Here is a 19,930-nt window from a genome sequence, read left to right on the forward strand (position 1 = left end):
AAAAGATTGCCGGATTTTTGTCGTTTCAAATTCGATATTGGTTATAAAACGACGTGTCATTGAACGCTTTTTTACTTTTTTGGATCAGAGGCACTAATTATGAAAAGTACTCCTTGGTCGTAATGATCAAGCGGTTCTCTCAAGTGTTATTTTATACTTTTTCGGGCTTGGGAGACACAAATTTACGAAAAAGGACAACAATGGAGTTTTCTTAAATTTTTTCAAACTCTCTAAAATTGAAAAACACCTAGTTTCTCCTATACTGGACTCATTAAAATTTAACAGTAAAGGACCTGTTCAATTACAAACAGGAACGGACCACTCCTTCTTAGGGTTCGAATTTAAACTAAGTTGGACTCATCTGAAGGATGAGCTTATAATCAAGAAAATGTTATCCTCCTCAAGCTTGTCAAAAATAAAGAGGTACTTGCCAAAAATGGTGGGGGAAAAGAGAGAAAAATGAGCCTGTTTGTCATACTTTGTAACCACTCTTGAACACGACACTTTCATTCACCTGGGTTGGGAAATCCTTTTCCTAACAGTTGATCAAACCACATTGAAAGTCTTCAGCCAGTTTCTGGGTATTAACTTTGGGTAAATTGTCACCAAACCATCTGCTGTGTCGTTATGTGTTCAAGAGGTCAGTGCTAATAAGCCATTCATCTGTAAAATATCTGTCATCCATATTGACCATCCATGAGTCAGTCCTTGCAACTAAATTTCTTCAAACTTGATCTATGATTTTGTGTTGTGGGCTTGCCCATGACGGATCGCTTTCTATCGACTTCAGCTCATTATCTATAAAGATGATCTAGAAATCGTCAGTACCTTGGGATCTGCATGCCTCAATGGCAGGTTTCTTGCCTTCGACGATAGGTTGCATCATTGATCTTCGATCAAAGGATTCCGTGGCATGTTCAACATCAACACATCTATTCACATCTCATGGATTGTACTGAGTACTTTGAGAGCCATTGACATTACTGGTGGTTTCTCTCACACTTGTTAACAGTTTACATCATTGACTGGTAATCAAGTGGTTTCTACCATCTTCGACTTCAACACATTCATTCGCATGGATAGAATCGTACTGTTTTGGGAAGTAGAAATGAAGACCCTAGATCTAGTTTCCGCCTTCCAGGCTGCGAGGAATTTTGTATTCATTATACTGTGGAATATTCATAAACAAATGGCTGCATCCATACTATGTCTACATGTGTCTATACTTGTGATGTATTACAAGATCATTCCTATATCAGAGCAGTAGTTAGTTTTCTAGTCAGTTTTGATCTGAGTATGGGAATGCCTACCTCAGCGATGATATGATCTCATATATATATTTTGCATTGAATGTTTCTACAGGTTCCAACCAGGCTCTCCACAAGATGATCCTCAAAATGATAAAGTACTTCACTCTTCCTAGATGATAAATGAAATCCTCATCTACTATAGACTTTGCACTTTAGGGGGCAATCTGTTACACAAAAATATCGTTACCATGACTATTTGCAGTCAATATGGGTCTATCATCGCTTATACTATCCTCCTAAGCAAGTCTCAGACCTCAACTCTTCATGTCAAGCTTTGAAAATGAGAGAAAGACATTAAAAATCAACAAAGCTCTGGTTCCGCACTTTCTCTCACTATTCCCTGCCGTCTGCACCCCCTATTCACATTACCTGCGGACCTGCCCGCTCTGTCTCTAAAGGAGTGGGTGCAGACCCCTGTGAAAGTCAAAAAGGCGCAAGTTTATTCTAAAAAACTCACTTTGGGTTAATTCTAGATGATTCTAGAAGGAATTTTGACGTGGATGGTTCGCTCTTAGGTGGTTCATGCATCCCAAAAGAGAAGGAGCTAATCCCTTGATGAGAGGAGCTATCCCTTTGAAGGGGGGCTTTATCCCTTTGAAAGAGGACCCAGTAACTTCCCTCCATTGCACTATAAATTAAGGCATTGGGCTGGTTGCTAGGGAGGTTAGAAGCTGAACATTTTTTAGGGTAAATGCTGGTGGAATTGAGACTTCCTAGTCAAGCTTGAGAGGAGAGATCACATACCTTTTGGTTTCATTGGGAAGAGAGTGAAACTTGTCAAAGTAGAGGAGACTTCTTGTTGGACCCTAGGAGGAGCTTGTACAACATCAAGGCACAGGTTGTAAAGTTCTTCTTTGATTTGAATTAATACAATCGGATTCATTTTTCTCAACAAATTGTCTTATGCCATTTGTTTCATGAATTCCTTGATCATCATGATAAGTATGCTTTATGATATTGGCTTTTCAGGTGCTATTTAATTTGTTTGCTTGTTTGTGTTTTTAGATTCGCTACAAGGGAGCTCATTTGGATCAAAGGAGCGACGCTTCCACAAACTTGCATTGGATCCAAGGTAGGCCTAAAACAATTTTTTACCTTTGTTTATATATTGCATATTTAGAGAAAGATAGTTTTTGATTGGCTTGCTTGTCACTAGATATCGTTAGATACTAGGGAGGTCTATCTTGTCTGCAAGATCGACTCATTCCATGTGATAGCCTATAAAAGGCTGGAAACAAAATGTAACAAGGGTTCAACTTCTGGAGACTATTGAGACTTTGCTACTCAAGCTTCTCATCTTCATTCATTAGAAATACAAGCCTCTTTTTCTATTATATGTTCAATGCCCATTTTCTCTTCTGTTCTAAGGTTGAACATGAACAGGTTGTTCATGTTTCTTCTATATCTAATGCTAGATAACTGTCATCTTATCTCTGCGTTGATAAATTAGATTTGAAAGCTTCTTTTACTGCCTGTAGCTATCCATTCATATGTTTTATATATGCATCTGTCGGTATGGTCAGTATTCTCCATCCATTCATTGAAGCTACAAACTATTGAGCATTAGTGATCTAAAGCCTTGTAAGTTGAGTGTGTTCATGCGTGTTTTGATTAAAAACATATTTGAAATGGTTATTTGGCTTGATCCAAACCATCATGTATTCCAATAGTTCAGAGAACAATAATTAAGATTATATGTTACTAGGCATCTCCGAGCTACAACCTAGGAGAGTTTCCTGGAGTGATAACATAATTGGTGCCATTGCCGAGGAGAGGAAATTGAAGCTCAGCTTCCCTGGGAAATGACAGAGATCCAACTTTGATGATAGATGAAGTCTATGCACCTTTTTGGTTGTAACCATCAATCTAGTGACTCTACTGGAGGTCAAACCTCTTGGTGACTCCACTTCATAGGTTTGGCCTAGTTTGTGAGGCATACTCAGAGAAATCCTCAGAAGCCACAAGTTGACCCAGTACTTGACCCTGAAAAAAACATCAAAGAAAGAAAGGTATTGCAGGAAGGAGCATCAGGTTCAGGTAAATCTAAACAATGTTCTATATCTCTTCAAGGAAGGCATGTAATAGAACAAATACATGTTGAGAGTATAGCATCTAATACTAGTAGCAAAGAATAACTCTTAGAGATTTATAAAGCTCCTTATTCTTTAGGTTCTCCTTTTGTTGTAAGCCCAAAGGAGACCTCACCTCCTATCCATCATAGTCCTTCAGTCCTATCAATCACTCCTCGGCCCTCTGTAATTCAGATTTCCAGTACCCTCATAGCCACCACAGCTATGGCAGGCCCAGAAGCACCCACCAAAACGGAAAGAATCATAGCTGCTAGGTATGGACCTCTAGTACTGCCCATTCCTTTGAATGCCATGCCTATTGGAGAATATCAGAAGTATATGCCTAATTTCACTGGGATTGAAGGTGTTATAGCTGAAGAACACCTTGAGTCATTCTATAGCTATGCTGATAACCTGGACATTAGTGAAGATGATGTTTGGATGATAGTCTTTGTCCAAAGCCTAGATGGAGAGGCTAGAAAATGGTTCAGAGAACTGACCCCAAGATCTATAGTAGATATTGAGGCTTTAGATGATGCATTTCTAAAGCATTGGGTGGATAAGAAGGATCTCCTCTAGTACCACACTGAGTTTGGGAACTTAAAGAGGGAAAATGGTGAGTTGCTATCTGATTTTAATAAGAGATTTAACCACATGTACAACAAGATACCAACTGAAGTAAAATCCACCACTACCTCTTCTAGACTCATTTATCCCAGTGCCTTTGATTCTGACTTCCGTTTACTATTGAGGGAGAGGCGATGTGCTTCTTTGGCAGATATGCAGGATGCAACCTTGTAAGTAGAATCAAACATCATGGATGTAGGGAAGCTCAAGGGAAATGCTGATAGAAGGAGATAAAGGGGCGAGTCTTCATCATCCTCTGATACCAAGATAGATAAAATGACCAAGATGATAGAATCATTAGCCTCTGAGATCTCTAAATTAAAGGTTGAGCAGTAGTTTGGGAAAGGAAGGGTTCCTAATACCTTTTCTCCTCCAAATCCAAATCCATATAGAAGGGCAAATGAGCAGTTGCAAATTTTGCAAAGAAGCAAAGATGCTAGTGAAAACCAAAGGGTGAAGGCCTCTTTTGAAAATGTATTCATGGAAGAAGAGAAGTTTGAAGAAGATGATGAGATCCATTGTATGGAAGACAAAGGAAATGACCCCATTTTTACCTTAGCTGCCTATGAGAAGTCATTATTCAATGACCAGATCATCCAAGAGTGGGACGATGAAGCTGTTCTACAAATTGAAGATCAACACAAATATAATTTTAGGTCGAAGATGAATAATGTTAAGGAAACTCCTATTCATAAAGCTATTGTCTTTGAAAAATAGCAAGCTAATAAGAAGAAGCAACCAATAATTGATCCTATGATCCTCAAAGCTCCAACCATAGAGGTAAGAGGCCTTGATAAGTCCCCTTCTTCTTTTAGTTTTCAATCAGAAATTCAGAAGCTAAGAATACCTATGCCTTTGATTGAACTAGTGAAGAATGAGTCCTTCAAGAAATCTATCCTTGAGGCTCTTGAGCCTAAAGCCATCCAAGCCTCCACTAACTATGTAAATCTGCAAGATGACCAACCAGCTGTTATTATCAGCCCAATGATTGAAAATTGTGAAGACAGCTCCCTATCATTCTATCTTTCTTTGTCTATTCATGATAAAATCCTTCACAATTTCCTTCTGGACACTGGAGCCAGCCATAATCTAATGCCCAAGGCTATCAAGGATAAATTGGGTCTTGACATTACCAAGCCTTACCAAGACCTATTTTCTTTTAACTCTAGAAAAGTGGAATGCCTGGGACTAATCAAGGATCTAGAATTCACTTTGTCTTAGCTGCCCATGAAGAGCATGATGATGGATATTGTGGTAGCAGATGTCCCCCCCAAGTTTGGCATGTTACTTTCCAGAGGCTAGATCAAGAGATTAGGTGGAACATTACAAAATGATCTATTCTATGCTACTGTCCTAGTTTTTGGAGGTGAAAGCAGGAGGTTATATAGAGAAGCTCAGTTGGCTTATATAATCAATGATGAAAGGAATCCCACCAATCATCCCATATATGTTGTTGACACTGATTTTGGAGCTTGTTTTCTTCAGATTGAAGAATCTCAGTTGGCCTCTACACAGCGTAAAAAGCTAGTTTGCCAGATCACAAAGGAAGAAGGCCCATAGATTTGGGACATGTTCTTTGAAGGAGCTTTCTCTAAAGAAGCTGCAGGGGAAAGTGTAGTCCTTGTGTCCCCCACACAAGAATGCATTGATTCATATTTTATATTAAACTTTTGGGTGAACAAAACCTTTCAAACAAAACATCCAAGGCTAAAAGCATACAGAGATGAGGTGAAATATAGACCATCTCTGCCTGACAATGTCAAATGCTGGAAAGCTTTTGATGTAGATGATCAAATTAATAGGCTTTTGCAAGTCTTTGATGATTTCGCTGATATGCACATTGACCAAGAGAAAGAAATCTTTGATAGAAAGGTAAAAAGGGTCAATCAGTTTGGTGATTGTTTTCTCGAAAGGGATGCATTAAAATAACGAGGAGATGTTTTCAATGGCCCAGTCAATGGGTTGTTCTTCAAACTTTATTTCAGTTAAGGCTTCAAGCCTTGGTATTGTAAATATGTTTTTTCAAGTTTTTATTTCATGCTAAATAGACTCCATGCCCAATGCAACACTAGGAGGAAGATTTGATCTTGTTTTTTACAGGAAAGGCATTGTTTTGTAGTTCTTGAAACCTCACAGGGAGGCTTTCATCCCCAGAAGGAGCCAGTGTTAGCCTTGTTGGCAAAATGACCCAAAAATGGATCCAAATATGCCCCAAAGTCTCCAAATTTGCTTAAAAGCATGCCAATGGATCCATATATGCTCTTGAAGTCTTCAAATATTGGTTAAGATCATCCAAAGATTGAAATAAGCACAAGAGGAGAGCCCTTGGAAGGGCGGAAATACACTATAAGGAGGCTAAAAAACACTCTAAAACCATGAAAAAACTAAAAATTACAGGCTTAAACACTGAAAGAACAACAATCGTTAGATCTGGCTAACCAACGACCCAAATCTATGTGGAAAATTGCAATCGGCGGATCTGATCAGTAGGTAGTGGCAATCAGCATAAGACACTGCTGATCAGCGATCTCTGATGATCAGATTGACGGGTCGCATCAACGGAGGTATCGACACTAGGTAAGGGCCCTGGGCATGAGCGATAAGCAATTGCGATCAAATCGCATCGCTATATCGCAGTGGAGCAGCACTAAGGGGCGGAGCCTTTAGACCTTCGTATGTGCGATGGGATGATGAGGACCTGACGATATTCTAAATAGTATTTGATAATATTTGAGGTCCGCAGAAAGTCCAGTTTCAATGCATTTTTGTGTATTTTTGTTATATAACGAAATACAAAGGGAAGCTTGGCAGCACTGATAGCGATGAGTCCTGAACCCGAAAGGGTCCAGGAAGTGAAATATATAATATTTGAAGTCCGCCAAAGGCCATTTTCATGTGTTTTCATAGTTTTTTACGCGTATTTCAAAATACGAAGGGAGCAAGGGACCAGGCCATCTGCGATAGGTGACAATGACCGAAAGGGTGGACCCAATAGATATATATGCCATGTTTATGGACTTTTGAAATCCGAAAAAGCAAAAATGGGTGGGATTTCATAGTGTGCAGTGTTTCCTGTGAAAAAATAGGAAAACAGTCATTGTAAATCCTTTAAAGGGAAAAAAAGAGGCCTAAGGACCCTTTCCACCACATAGCATAGTCTGGTAGATAGTTTTTCGGGAAAAAAGAGGTTGGAAAGTTATCATGGAGCCACATCACGTGCAACTTGTCCACACAAATATAATGGTCATGGAGCAGATAGTGCAGTTAGCCCAAAAAAAATAGAATCAATTATGGGGCATCTCTGGCACGAGAGAGCTTCCAGATAGTGCATCAAACTACCTGAAGGTGGTTATTCCTCTGTCAGAAGGTGAAAACCTCTGAGCCGTGCTTGCCAATTCAGGGAATCAAACAGTTAAGGGACAGAGAGGCTAGATTAAGACTCCAAGCCTTTGAGAGCTCAGGAGCATTGTAAAAGGCCTATAAAAGGCTGGAAACAAAATGTAACAAGGGTTCAACTTCTGGAGACTATTGAGACTTTGCTACTCAAGCTTCTCATCTTCATTCATTAGCAATACAAGCTTCTTTTGCTATTATATGTTCAATGTCCATTTTCTCTTCTATTCTAAGCTTGAACATGAACAGGTTGTTCATGTTTATTTTGTATCTAATGCCAGATAACTTTCATCTTATCTCTGCATTGATAAATTAGATTTGCAAGCTTCTTTTACTGCTTGTAGCTAGCCATTCATATGTTTTATATATGCATTTGCCGGTATGGTCAGTACTCTCCATCAATTCATTGAATCTAAAAACTATTGATCATTAGTGGTCTAAAGCCTTGTAAGATGAGGGTGTTCATGCATGTCTTGAGTAAAAACATAGTTTAAATTGTTATCTGGCTTGATCCAAACCATTATTTATTCCAATAGTTCAAAGAACAATATTGAAGATTATATGTTACCAGGCATCTTCGAGCTGCAACTTAGGAGAGTTTCTTGGAGTGATAATAGCACCCATCATCACTATGCTGCATCTCATCACGCTTCATTAATCATGACTGTACCCATTACTGTACTGTATTATGTGCCATTGTTGCACCATGTTGCCATACTGACCTATGTGTTGGTTGCACATTGCTTGCTTGTTGTCCCTTTGCATGCTGCTCTCCTTCAGAGATAGATTCTTTGGTTGTTTCGGCAATTCCTGACAGTTCCTACAGTTCTGGCAATTCCAGCTATTCCCGACAGTTCCGATAGTTTCGATAGTTCTGGTAGTTCCGACTATTCCCAGATGTTCCTGTAGTTCTAGATTTTCCTTGCAGTTCTGGTAGTTCCAGCAGTTCTGGCAATTCTGGCTGTTCCCAGTTCTGGCAATTCCAACAATTCTAGCTATTCTTGGAAATTCCCGGCAGTTCTAGCAATTCCAACAATTTTGGCAATTCTGGTTGTTCCTTGCAGTTTTCACTGTTCTCAACAGTTACGACTATTCTCGGCAGTTATGACAATTCCAGCAGTTCCCGACAGTTCCAGCTTCTTTGCAGTTCTGACACTTTCGACGATTCCTGCTATTCCTGTCAGTTCCGGCAGTTCTAGCTTTTCCCCGTAGTTCCAACAATTCTGGCTATTCCCGGTAGTTCTGGCAATTCTGGCAGTTTCGGCTATTCCATGCAGTTCCAACAGTTCCAGTTTCTACCCTCTATATTAGGGAAGTGTTAGCCATTAGGATATCTCCTCCTACTAAAATCCAAAGACAATTAGAGAGGAAGAGATCCCAAGTGTGTTCAGAATGACTTGAAGTCCACCTCTATTTATACTAAAACATTAAGCACAAGTGGGGTTTATTTGGTTGTTGGTCGACCTTGACGAATTGTCCCATAACACAAATAAATTCATATCTCCATGAATACTTATCAGAATTGGATGATCTTTAGATCAATCCTACACCTCTCGATGAGAGGGATCCAATAAAAATATCATCTTCCATTAATAAGGTGACCCACATGGAGTTTAGCCCTAGTTTCCAATTTTAACACTCCCTCTCAACTAGGGAGAACTCCATCCGCTGATCCATATGTCTGACTGTACTATCTCTGCCATCAGTGCCCTGCACTGCTCTGCTTTACTCTAATTTTCTTTGCTTTACTCTGCTCTGCTGAACCATGAAGAAGAAGAATTGATTGAGAATGTCTCATACCATTCTCTACTGACCCGAAGTCAGTTTCATCTGAAGAGAGTGTGCCACATCACTCTTACCAACCTGAAGTCATTTTTATTGATCCCAGATCAATATCTCATGAGAGTGTCTCAAACCACTCATATTGATCCCTGATCAGTTTCATTGATCCCAGATCAATGGAGGTCATCCTAGCATAGGGAGTACGATAGATACAACGATGCGTCCATCGATAGTACTATAATAGTCCCTATTACCTAACCCCATTTCCCTACTCATTGATTAGATGAAAGGTACTTACCGTGAGTCCTAGACTACATGGGTAGGATGCGTCGACAAGAGAACTAATCATCATGTCCACAGGAGAACGAATCATCTTGCCCCATAGTCACCATGGGAGAACTAATCATCCTAGCCCATAAGAGAACTAATCATCCTGTTTCACAGTTTCCACAGGAGAACTAATCGTCTTGTTTCACAGTTTCCATAGGAGAACTAATCATCCCGGCCCATAGGAGAACTAATCATCATGTTCCATAGTTGCCATGGGAGAACTAATCATCTTGTTTCACAGTTGCCATGGGAGAACTAATCATCCCACCCAAAGGAAAACTAATCATCCTATTCCACATTCACCATGGGATATCAAAGGGGAAGGTTGAACCTATCATCCTATACATAGCGCACCACTAGGGGAGGGTGAGTCGCCCTGTGGTCGTAAGGTGCTCCAGTAAGTACCCTAAGCCCCCAGAGCTCCCAGAGCTCAATGCATGCAACATGCAGGACCCTTATAAGAAGGTCTATCAATGACTCCAAGTTGTTAGGGAAAGTCACAGATTTGACCTTTCCTTGGGGCTTTGACAAAATGTTTGAAACCTATACATCAATCTCAATGCGATGGACCCTCCTCATTCATTGACTTACCATATCCAGATAAGGTAGTATATGATGTCTATTTGCTGGAGCAATCATCAAATATGGGATTCCTCAATAATCGAATCCCCCCTATGGTTATCACAGAGAATCTCAGTGGTATTCACCATGTGTACCAACAACTCACTTAAGAGCTTCTGCAACCATGCAGCTTCACACGAGATCATACACTTAGCCATATATTTGGTCTTGGTGGTGCTTATAGCAACTGACTTCTACTTCCTTCTCATCCACAATATTGAAGAAGAATCTAAAGAGAACTAGCACTAAGAAGTGCTCTAGTGATCCTCCACACTGTCTACCCAGTCAGCTTTTGAATAATCATGCAGTTTCATATTTCTAGCAGTGTATCTCAATCCATGAGAGATTGTGCCCTGAAGATATCTCAAAAGATTCTTGGCACCAATCCAGTTGATGAGCCTCATAAATGGGTAATTATATGGGCTCATCTTACCTCCTAACCTAGTCAAACCAACCATTCTCTTCGCTTATTATATGATTTTATGATTATATTTATGCTTATAGAGTGAGTTGAGTTACTTATTGTGCCATGTGGTCTAATGTGTATTTAATGCAGATTATTCATGATTTTCGAAGTAAAAGTGAAGGATCCAGTGAACAAATGGTAGAAATAACTCGACACGAAAAGAGGAGAGGACTTATAGGAGGGAATCCCCCTCATTTATTACTCCTTACTTCTAATTCCCCTTCATTCAGCTTGGAGTACAAGCAGCCGAATCATGCATTAGAAGGAAGCAGAGCAAGTGGAGGATGATTGATGATTATCTCGAGTTTTGGGAGCCAAGCCTCCATAATTTTAAGGAAGTTGTTGGTAGCTTCATTTGTATAAGTAGAGAGGCCTAGGGCCTCACTAGGGTCTGATTTTTGTTGGATTTTTGCTTATGTAAACTCTGCTCAAACTTTGAGCTTATTTTTTGTGATAGTTTCATGTAATCTTGATATTGTTTTGAAAATAAAGATGGAATCCTTTTTGAGCTAGCACTGAGTTACCTCAGAGGTTTGAATCTCTTGGGTTAGGGCCCAATCCAAGTAGCCAAGCTCCTCTTTAATTGTATCTGTATGCTTTGTTTTAGTTTGTAGATTAGTTTGTTGTTAGATGTATTTATTTTATGATTAAGAATAGGTTGCTTTTGATGATTTAGTAGTTTTCTTCCATTTGTGCTTTCTGTAGCAGGTTAAATAGTGATAAAAAAGATTCAAAAGGCTAGAAATAGTGCCTTGGCCTCTCTTCCTCCCTTTGGGACCATGATTTGAGGCAAAGACTCTCTTACTGCCCCAAAAACACATATTTTCCTCCTTCATAGGACTTCTAGTGTTTGCAGTTTTTTAGAAGGTTAATAGTCCAGTTTTTCTTCACTTTAGATCTTCTTCATCGTGCTTACTTCCTGATTTGCAATATTCTTCTTTCATGCTTTCCTTTCCTACAGTATTTCTCAGCATTTCCTTTCATAGATAATAGTTTAGACACTTTTTATGCAAAACTCTGTTTTTTCTCAATGCATTCATTTCACTTGTTGCTTGATTTCCTTGATTGACTGTCAGTTTCTATGCAGAAGATCTCTTCCAATAGTAGGCCAGCTTATCAGCAACCACACCCTCCATATAATCCATGCCCTATTGGTCTCCTAAACCTCACCTCAATTCTGCCTTAGTTTCCTGCATTTTTCCTAGAACTTATTCCTCTCTCCTTGAGCTAATCCAATCATCTTTCTCTCTCCTGGTGGTTCATGGTAGACCATAGATGCCTAAAACCTCATTCAAACCGTCATCCACCTTTTTCACCCACTCTCACACCCTCAAAATAGTGAAAATTTCTCTCGGCCTCCTCTTGTAGGCCTCATGTAGGACGTTGTTTTTCCTCCTGTAGATTTCCTGTGTCCTCCTATAGATTTTCCTGTAGGCTTTCTTTTGAGGGTCAAGTGTGGGAAATGCCTCCAGAAGGCCACCTGAGACCTCATAGGACCCATCCACACCATCCTACATCCTCTCAAGTACCAAAACCACCCTCCAACACCACCTATTCGTTTCCACATTCATACACAATAAATTACATGCATGTCAATTTCACATAAAAATACATAAAAATCCAAAAATATGTTCTTTTCTTATTTTCTTCTAGAAATAGCATAGTTAGATGTTGTTTACTTCCTTGAGTAGGTAATGGCATTCCTTTCATGGTTTTCATAGTGCTTTCTACAAAATTAGAATTAGTTGGTTAATGAGGGTTTACTAGGCTTGCTTTACATTTCAGTCTTTCTCCTTTCTGCGGTTAGAATAGCATCTGTAGAGTAATATTTCTTTCCTTCCATCACATATAGAGATTCTTATGGAATCCATAGAATTTGGCTTGAGCTCCTAGTGATCTCATGTTGGCTGACCAAGTGACAACCTACAATGAGAACTAGTACTTGTGCATACAGCACCGATGCTTCCAAGTTTGTTACAAACTACCAAGTTGATAAGAGTAATGTAGGTAGCCCAGGAGTTGTAGCATTATTGCTGCAATATTGGTGCTCGCCACTTTTTGGTGCCATTTCTAGGGAAGCATTAGAGTATTCTTTGATTACTACTATAATTCTGCAATACTGGTGCTCACCACTTTTTGGTGCCATTGTCGGGGAAGCGTCAAAGTATTCTGTGATTACTGCTTTCTTCTATTTCCTATTGCAACATTCTACTAATAGTTCATTTCAGTAAAATTAGACTAGTCATTTCTTTTCCTTTCAAGTTCTACATTTCCTTGCTTTCCCTTTCAATTCGGTAAATTTCCACTTCAGCAAGTTCATTTTAGTTAGCTGCAATTTATTTTTTTCAAATCACAATTTCAGTTTCTACAGGTACTATTAGCCTGGGGAAAAGAAAAAAACAACCAAAAAGATTTCCTTTCATGTGTCATAGGAATAGAGATAAATTAGGAAAATTCTTGCCCAAAACCCCCACTGCTTCACACAGCCAACCTTCTCTCTTCTTCAGTGGCTGTGATCAAGACGAACCCTTAGGTGAATAGCAGACATATTTGAAGAACCTATGGGGAAGAAGAAGTAGAAAACATTCCTTTGGAGCCAATGGCTCAAAACAAAAATGCTAGGGGGAATGGAGAGAGAATAGAGGGTACCTTTCCCATTCGGGAGACCAATGGGGAAACCAAAATGAAGAATATAAGCCCTTCCACCCTACCTCATTTCCATGGTATGACTACAGAAGATCCTGACACCTTCTTGTTCAAGTTTGCTGTCATCTATCGAACTTATGACTATGCAGAAGATGAGAAAAAATTGAAACTATTCCCTTCTACTCTCAAGAATGCAACACTACACTGGTTCATGGGATTACCTAGCAATAGCATCACAACTTGGGCTCAGATGCAGCAAGCCTTTAACAACAAGTATCGAGACTATTGTAGGTCAAAAGATACTAAAGAAGAAATCTTCCAAATGACCATAGGAAGTGATGAGTCCCTGGAAGACTTTGAAGAGAGGTTCCAACTCAGTTACAAAAGGGTTGGGTGTACACTTGACCCTGAGTCTCTGAAGTTGGTCTTCCTTAGGGGAATCCGGGAAGATCTTCTAGACACCCTCCATCTGTTGGGTGGGGAAGACATCTACTAACTACCCTATGAAGACATAAAGACTGTTTTTTAGAAATCATTCTAGGGCAGCCAAAAAGAAAGGTGGGGGGGTCAACCCATAACCAGTACCTCTTCCTTCAACTCATCCATTAAAGGAGAAATTGGAAACATGCTGGAAGACTTCAAGAGTGAGATGATGCAGACTCTAGCCATGCAAATGGACACCTTACATATCAAAAGGAAACAAGAGGAAGGAGAGAGGGTTTTGGCCATTTTTTGCCCTAGATGCACCAAGAGGCATCCTAGGAATGAATGCCCATTAAACTCTATGGAGGTTTGTTCAGTCTGTGAAGAAGATCATTCTACAGATAAGTTCCCCTCCTTGCACGGACTTAAAGCTATATATCAAGGGGTTGAGGGAATCACTGAACAACTCTATTACATAAACCAAAGAAGGCCGCATGGACCTGGACCATACCAGTAGGGGATGCAAGGGACATCTCAGGCATACTACAACCCCAACCAAGTGACCTCCATACCTTCTTGGGGTCCCCCTACTCATCCTTCCTGGTCCATACCACCTCTTTGGTCCTTCACATCTCAATATCATACCCAACCAGCCACCCATTCATTTCAATCCTATGCTCAGCCACAACCTCAGTGGAATGCATCTCATCAGGGGTGGAGGCCCCAATACAACTCTCTTCCTACTCTCATGCCTCCACCACCTACCCAACCACAACTGTTACCTTATGCTCCACCAAGGCAACCCCAAATGCCTGCCCAGCCAAATCCAAACCCAAACAACATACAAGTTCAACAAGTGTATAGTGGGGAACCATCATGCCCAACTTATGTTGTGGAGATTCAATAAATCAACTTGCGATCTAGGAAAGTTTTCCTAGATAGCCAACCTCCACCCAAGGAGGTTGAGGAAGATAAAGAGGAAAGCGAACCTAAATCAAAGCCACACTTTCCTGAGAGACTATCTGTGACATTCTAGCCTACCCCAGAAGAGACTGAACTCCTGGGAGAATTGAAACATTTATGTGTAAAGATACCACTTCTCCAAGCCATAAAAGGTGTGCCTATCTACAATATGTTAATAAAAGAGAAGTGCTTTAGGCATATAGGAAGGTTCAAGAGAGATGCCTGTTATAGACATTTTTGTGCCTTACAGCTATAAGCATGAAATGTCCATAAACCAAGGGATCCTAAGTCCCTAAAAGTGTTCTTCCAGCTCCTAAAGAAACAAGGTCAACAAATTACAGCTTCTCCCAGAAATTCTCCACCAGAAACTGCTCAAAACTAGTCAAATCAGGATCATTTCAGATGCTCCACTAGCTAGCTGCGTTGCAAAGCACCCAAATACACTGGCTAGGTGCATTGCAACGCACTTAAATGCACTACCAGGGTGCGTTGAGCGGGAAACGACAAGTGGCAGAGTCATTCCGCGAGGTGGAGAGACAATGGAAGCTTCCAGAATCTTCTCCAATGACACTTGCCTCACTGAATTCGACCAGTGATGAGTAAGAGGCTCTCAGTCTCCAAGTGGAAGCAAGAACTGACAGAGAGAAGCCACTAATAAATTCATGAGCTGGCTCATCCTCTTTGCATACATCTATATATGGATCCCTCACCAAGAGATCCAGAGGCTGGAATTTTGTACATTGTAGAGAATTGCTGTTGGTTTTGTGATAGATATCAGAGTATTGGGTGATTTATGCTTTGTTGGAGGTGAAGAAGGGATTCTATGCTGGGAGGTTGATGCTGGATCAGGAATCATCGGTTGTAACTCCTCCTGGATCTTCTTGTTTTATCAATAAAACTACTTGAGTTTCTCCTACATGCTTGTATATCTGATGTGTGTTATATTTGTATGTTTAGCTTAAATCTGATCCTAAGCTTTTTATGAACATAAATCCATGTCTTTGTGTAGTTTCTCTCTTCTGTGAACTTGCAGGAACTTGGTGACGCTGGGCAAGTGAGGGAGCATATCGGTGGAAGCTGGCAAAGAGAAGAGAGATTGGATCGAACAACTAGCGCAAGACACAGGTCGGTTCATCTTAATCATCTTCGTTTATAGTTCATAAAGGAGAATACAAGAGTAGTTTTCCCTGTTTGTTTCTGAGGTCTCTGTCACAACCCGGTGGGATAGGGTCGTTCTGAATAGACACTTTTCCCGAAAACAAAATGGCGACTCCGCTGGGGATCGTGTCTAGTTAGTTTATTTGTGTTTCTATTGTTGTTCGTCTCATAAACTTAGGAGTAGTGAATCGAACTGAATTTTCCATTTACAAATTCAAAGTAGACATCTGCTACTCTAGTCCATTCACTGGACCTGTTTATGATCTGAACAGTTGACTCACAAATGATCTGATTACCCTTTGTGATAGCTCTTAAACCTCTTGTAAATCAACCCTCTGATTGTGCATTATTGATTGCTTTTACCCGGCCAAAAACCATAGATTAAACTGCAAACTGTGACCCAGAACCCGGAGAAAATTCTCGTTTCTGCTTCAGCGCAGGCTCTGTGAAGAGACTCTGCATTTCAGCGCAGTTCCCGAGAGGGCTACCTGCGTTGCAATTCAGTTTCTCTGTGTAGCAGGTGCGTTGATCAGCCTAGCCCTGCCTAGCTGAGGTTCTTTGCTCACTTTTTCCAGTTTTACCTCTGATTTTTGTAGCCTGTGATCAGTGTGTTTGTCTGTTTAAAAGCCCCTTTTCTTTGCCTTAATTCTGCCTCAGTTGTATAAAAGAAACTGTATTTGTTTTTGTGTGTTTTTTACATCATTTACAGTTTCCCATTGCAAAAGTAAACTAGTCATACTGTCGCCCTTAGATCTAGATCTGTCGTAAGTGTCGTTTTTGATCTTAGGAGAGAGCATATTTGCTATTGACAGTTGATTACGCTTTTACTTTTTGCCTTTGGCTTGAATTTGTGAATTTATAGTGTCGAAACAAGTGTTTACTTCAAAATCATAAAGTGTCGTAATCGTCTCTACCTTTTGATTTCGAAAAGAAGTTTGTTTGTGTTTTTCACTTGAAATCGAATTCAAATTTGTACAACAACTTTCTTTTTAGGCATCAATATTAAGAAAGTGAAAAACAAATACATGCACAAGTGCATTTGCATATTGACAGTCTGTATGGCTTGATTTAGGAAAAGTGCATTTACAGTGTGCTCTTTGCTCTTTGAGAAAAGATTGTGTCTTTCTTTTCCCCTTGTAGCTAGGATTTTCATTGCTGAAAAGAGATAAAAGCTTGCTTATCATCTTTAGATTGCATTTTAGGAATTACATCTACATCTCATGGTGAACCCAAAAGGCAAACTTCATAAGAAAGATCAACCTAAAATAAATTCAATGAACTTAACAACGCTTTGTAACTTAACGCACAACATCTAGAGGTCTAAGCTAGAGATGTGTTCCGGCGTCGTAAAGCCTGGTAACTGTTGTCCTCACTGATGGTTGGGTGATTCCTCCACTTTGAGACGATAAGTGCCAGTACGGACTTGTGCTCCCACGTACCATCGAGTATATATTGGGAGACCCCTATAGGCATAAAACCTTTATCCATAGGAAGCCGTGTCGGCCGCTCTACTGATCGCAATGCACCGAACACAGCATTCGGGAAGATTGACTGCCGTACCCTAAAAAGTATTCCTGCGGTTTTGCGATTGTTTTGGCACTCCCTCTACCTAGACCTCCACAGCAGTCCCTTTCATTCCTTTTCAGACTCCTTAATGGAAAAGGTCCATCTGAGCACTTGTCACTTCAGGCTCATTAAAAATCGAAGGAGACTAGAGTCATCTTTTGTTTTTTCTCGACTCTTTAAAACTGAAAAAACAAGTTGTGTCAAAGTGTGTTAAAATTTATTTTAAACGGAATATTCATACCCTTTTCCTGCGTTGATCTTTAGGTTGAGAAAATGGAGCCTACCAACCAAGGAGTTCCCCTTGGTGGAAATCCTAGTCCCTTCTCCTCTTGGGGAGATGTTGGTGCGCCCCATATGGCCATGTTGTTGCTTCCAGGACTGACAATTGGCTTGCCAGTATGGCTCTTCTCAACCAATGTCATTCAGAACACCACTATTCCTGAACAATCGAATCAGCAATTAGACGAGTCCAGAGTTACCCACCAACCCTCTACTTCCTCTAATTCTTCCTCTCCTCCTTCCTCTTCGCTTGACAGGACTGGTAAAGCTAAAAGCCAAGTTCCTAAGGAAAAGAAGGAAAAGAAGAATAAAGAGAAAAAGAAGAAGCAGCCAAAGGCGAATAAGGGAAAACGAGTGTCGTCTAATGAAAATCCACACACAGCACTGACTAGGCCTAAATCGCCATGTGTCATTTGTAGAGGAGACCACTTTCACAGAGATTGTCCTTGCATCCCCTGGATACTGAGGGACTGGTATCCTCGTTTGCACAATCCAATGTCATCAACCTCTGGAGATCATGTTGAAAGCACACCGTCAACTAGTGAAAGTGAAGCCCCGGGACAAAAAGGGAAAGCTAGATTTCCCTGTAGACTGTGCGAAGGCGACCATGCCCTCCACCGTTGTCCCTTCTTAGACGAGGCTAAAAGAGTTTTGGATGATCGTCCGGTTTCACCGTTACGACTTCCTCCTGGATATAAAAAACTCTTGCCGAGTCCATCACTAGTTGAGAATCCAGTTGGCCCGATCAAGTGGTCGGCTGAAGCATCTATCATTGAGGATAAACCAACTGAATCCATACCAAACGAAAGTCAAAGGGTCGAAGCGACAGTTGACCCGGTCTTGCCTTCAGAGGTTTTATTTTCGGATGATACAGTCATTGAAGAGAACAAGGATGACACCGTCCAAATTCTCTTCATCAACATAGACTCCGATGAACATGGGGGCAATATACCCATTCCTTTACCGCGGGAAGGAAGTTCGTCAGAGCCATACCCGACCGTCTACTCGGTCCCACCTCCAAGAAACCTAGTTGTCTCCTTCAACTGGAATCAACTAGGCAAACCCCGTTTGCCATTAAGCATACCATTCCGAATTATCGTTCAAATATATAGAATGTTCATGGCTGGTACCATCATAGATGAGGGGGCTTCTGTGAGTATCCTTTCCTCTATTGCTTGGAAAGCGCTTGGTTCGCCATCACTGTCGCCTGAGATGAGAAATCTGACAGGCTTTGATAAAGGAACCAGTCGACCTTTAGGCAAGGAAAATTTTAAGGATGGAAAATTTTCTTGAAGTTTAAAACATTGGCGAATCTCACTAATCCCTAATATGCAAATTATAAATGTTTATTGATATATTTGTAAAATTAATCAAATTTATAATTATTTTATATATAGTCTCTCTATAATGTTGGCGATTTTTAAAATAAAATAATTTTATATTCTAAAATTTGGGCGAATCGTCTTTTATAAAATTGGAAATTGGCGAATTTTTTTCGTGGAAAAATCATGGAAAATTAGCCCACTGGGCGAACATTAGCCCCTAAAATTTTCCATGCCTTTAGGGATCCTTCCCGATGTGCCCATAACATTGAGAGGGAAGACAGTTCGCATGAACGTCATGGTCGTTCAAGGACCCTTGGATTATAACCTACTCCTTGGACGAGACTATATTTATTGCATGGGAGCCATCATCTCCTCACTCTTTAGAGTAATGTGTTTTCCGCATGAAGGAAGAGTGGTCAAGCTCGTGGACCAGCTTTCGTTTCCCAGATCACGCATAGCAAATAGTCATATACCATCTCTAAATGGTCTCTTCACACAAGAAATGTCTCAAGTCCCAGTCCGTCCTCCCGATGAGCGCGAGTAATTCGGAGGGATATGACTGAAACCTAGGGGGCATGCGTCTTGGTCTGCTTCGGCAGGAAAACTTCGGGTATAGAGTAGGTTTCCGCGGGAGAATATGACTAGTCCGTACCCCGTCCGTGATTGGAAGAGGGGTTGTTCTAGAATAAGATTCTCTTGTCAAAGTTATGAGAGTTGATAGACAGAGTCACTCACCTTTGTCTATTTCGGTAGACATCGCCGAAGAAGTGTTTTGTTTGCACCGCGAATAGAACAATCTTTAGGTAACCTGTAAGAGGTAGGCCTCTCCTGATAGAACAAATGTTTTGTCTGCAAATTGAGGGGTAACCTTGAAACTCTGTTTTATACCTGGGGGCATGCAAACCTTTTGGCATGCAAGCAAGGGGCGACTATTTATTTTTTAAATTTTTAGGACCTCTAACCCTTTAAACT

Source organism: Pinus tabuliformis, chromosome 7 (genome assembly GCF_031772625.1).
Source record: "Pinus tabuliformis cultivar Carrire ecotype Pingquan chromosome 7, CPIR1, whole genome shotgun sequence".
Lineage (NCBI taxonomy): Eukaryota > Viridiplantae > Streptophyta > Pinopsida > Pinales > Pinaceae > Pinus > Pinus tabuliformis.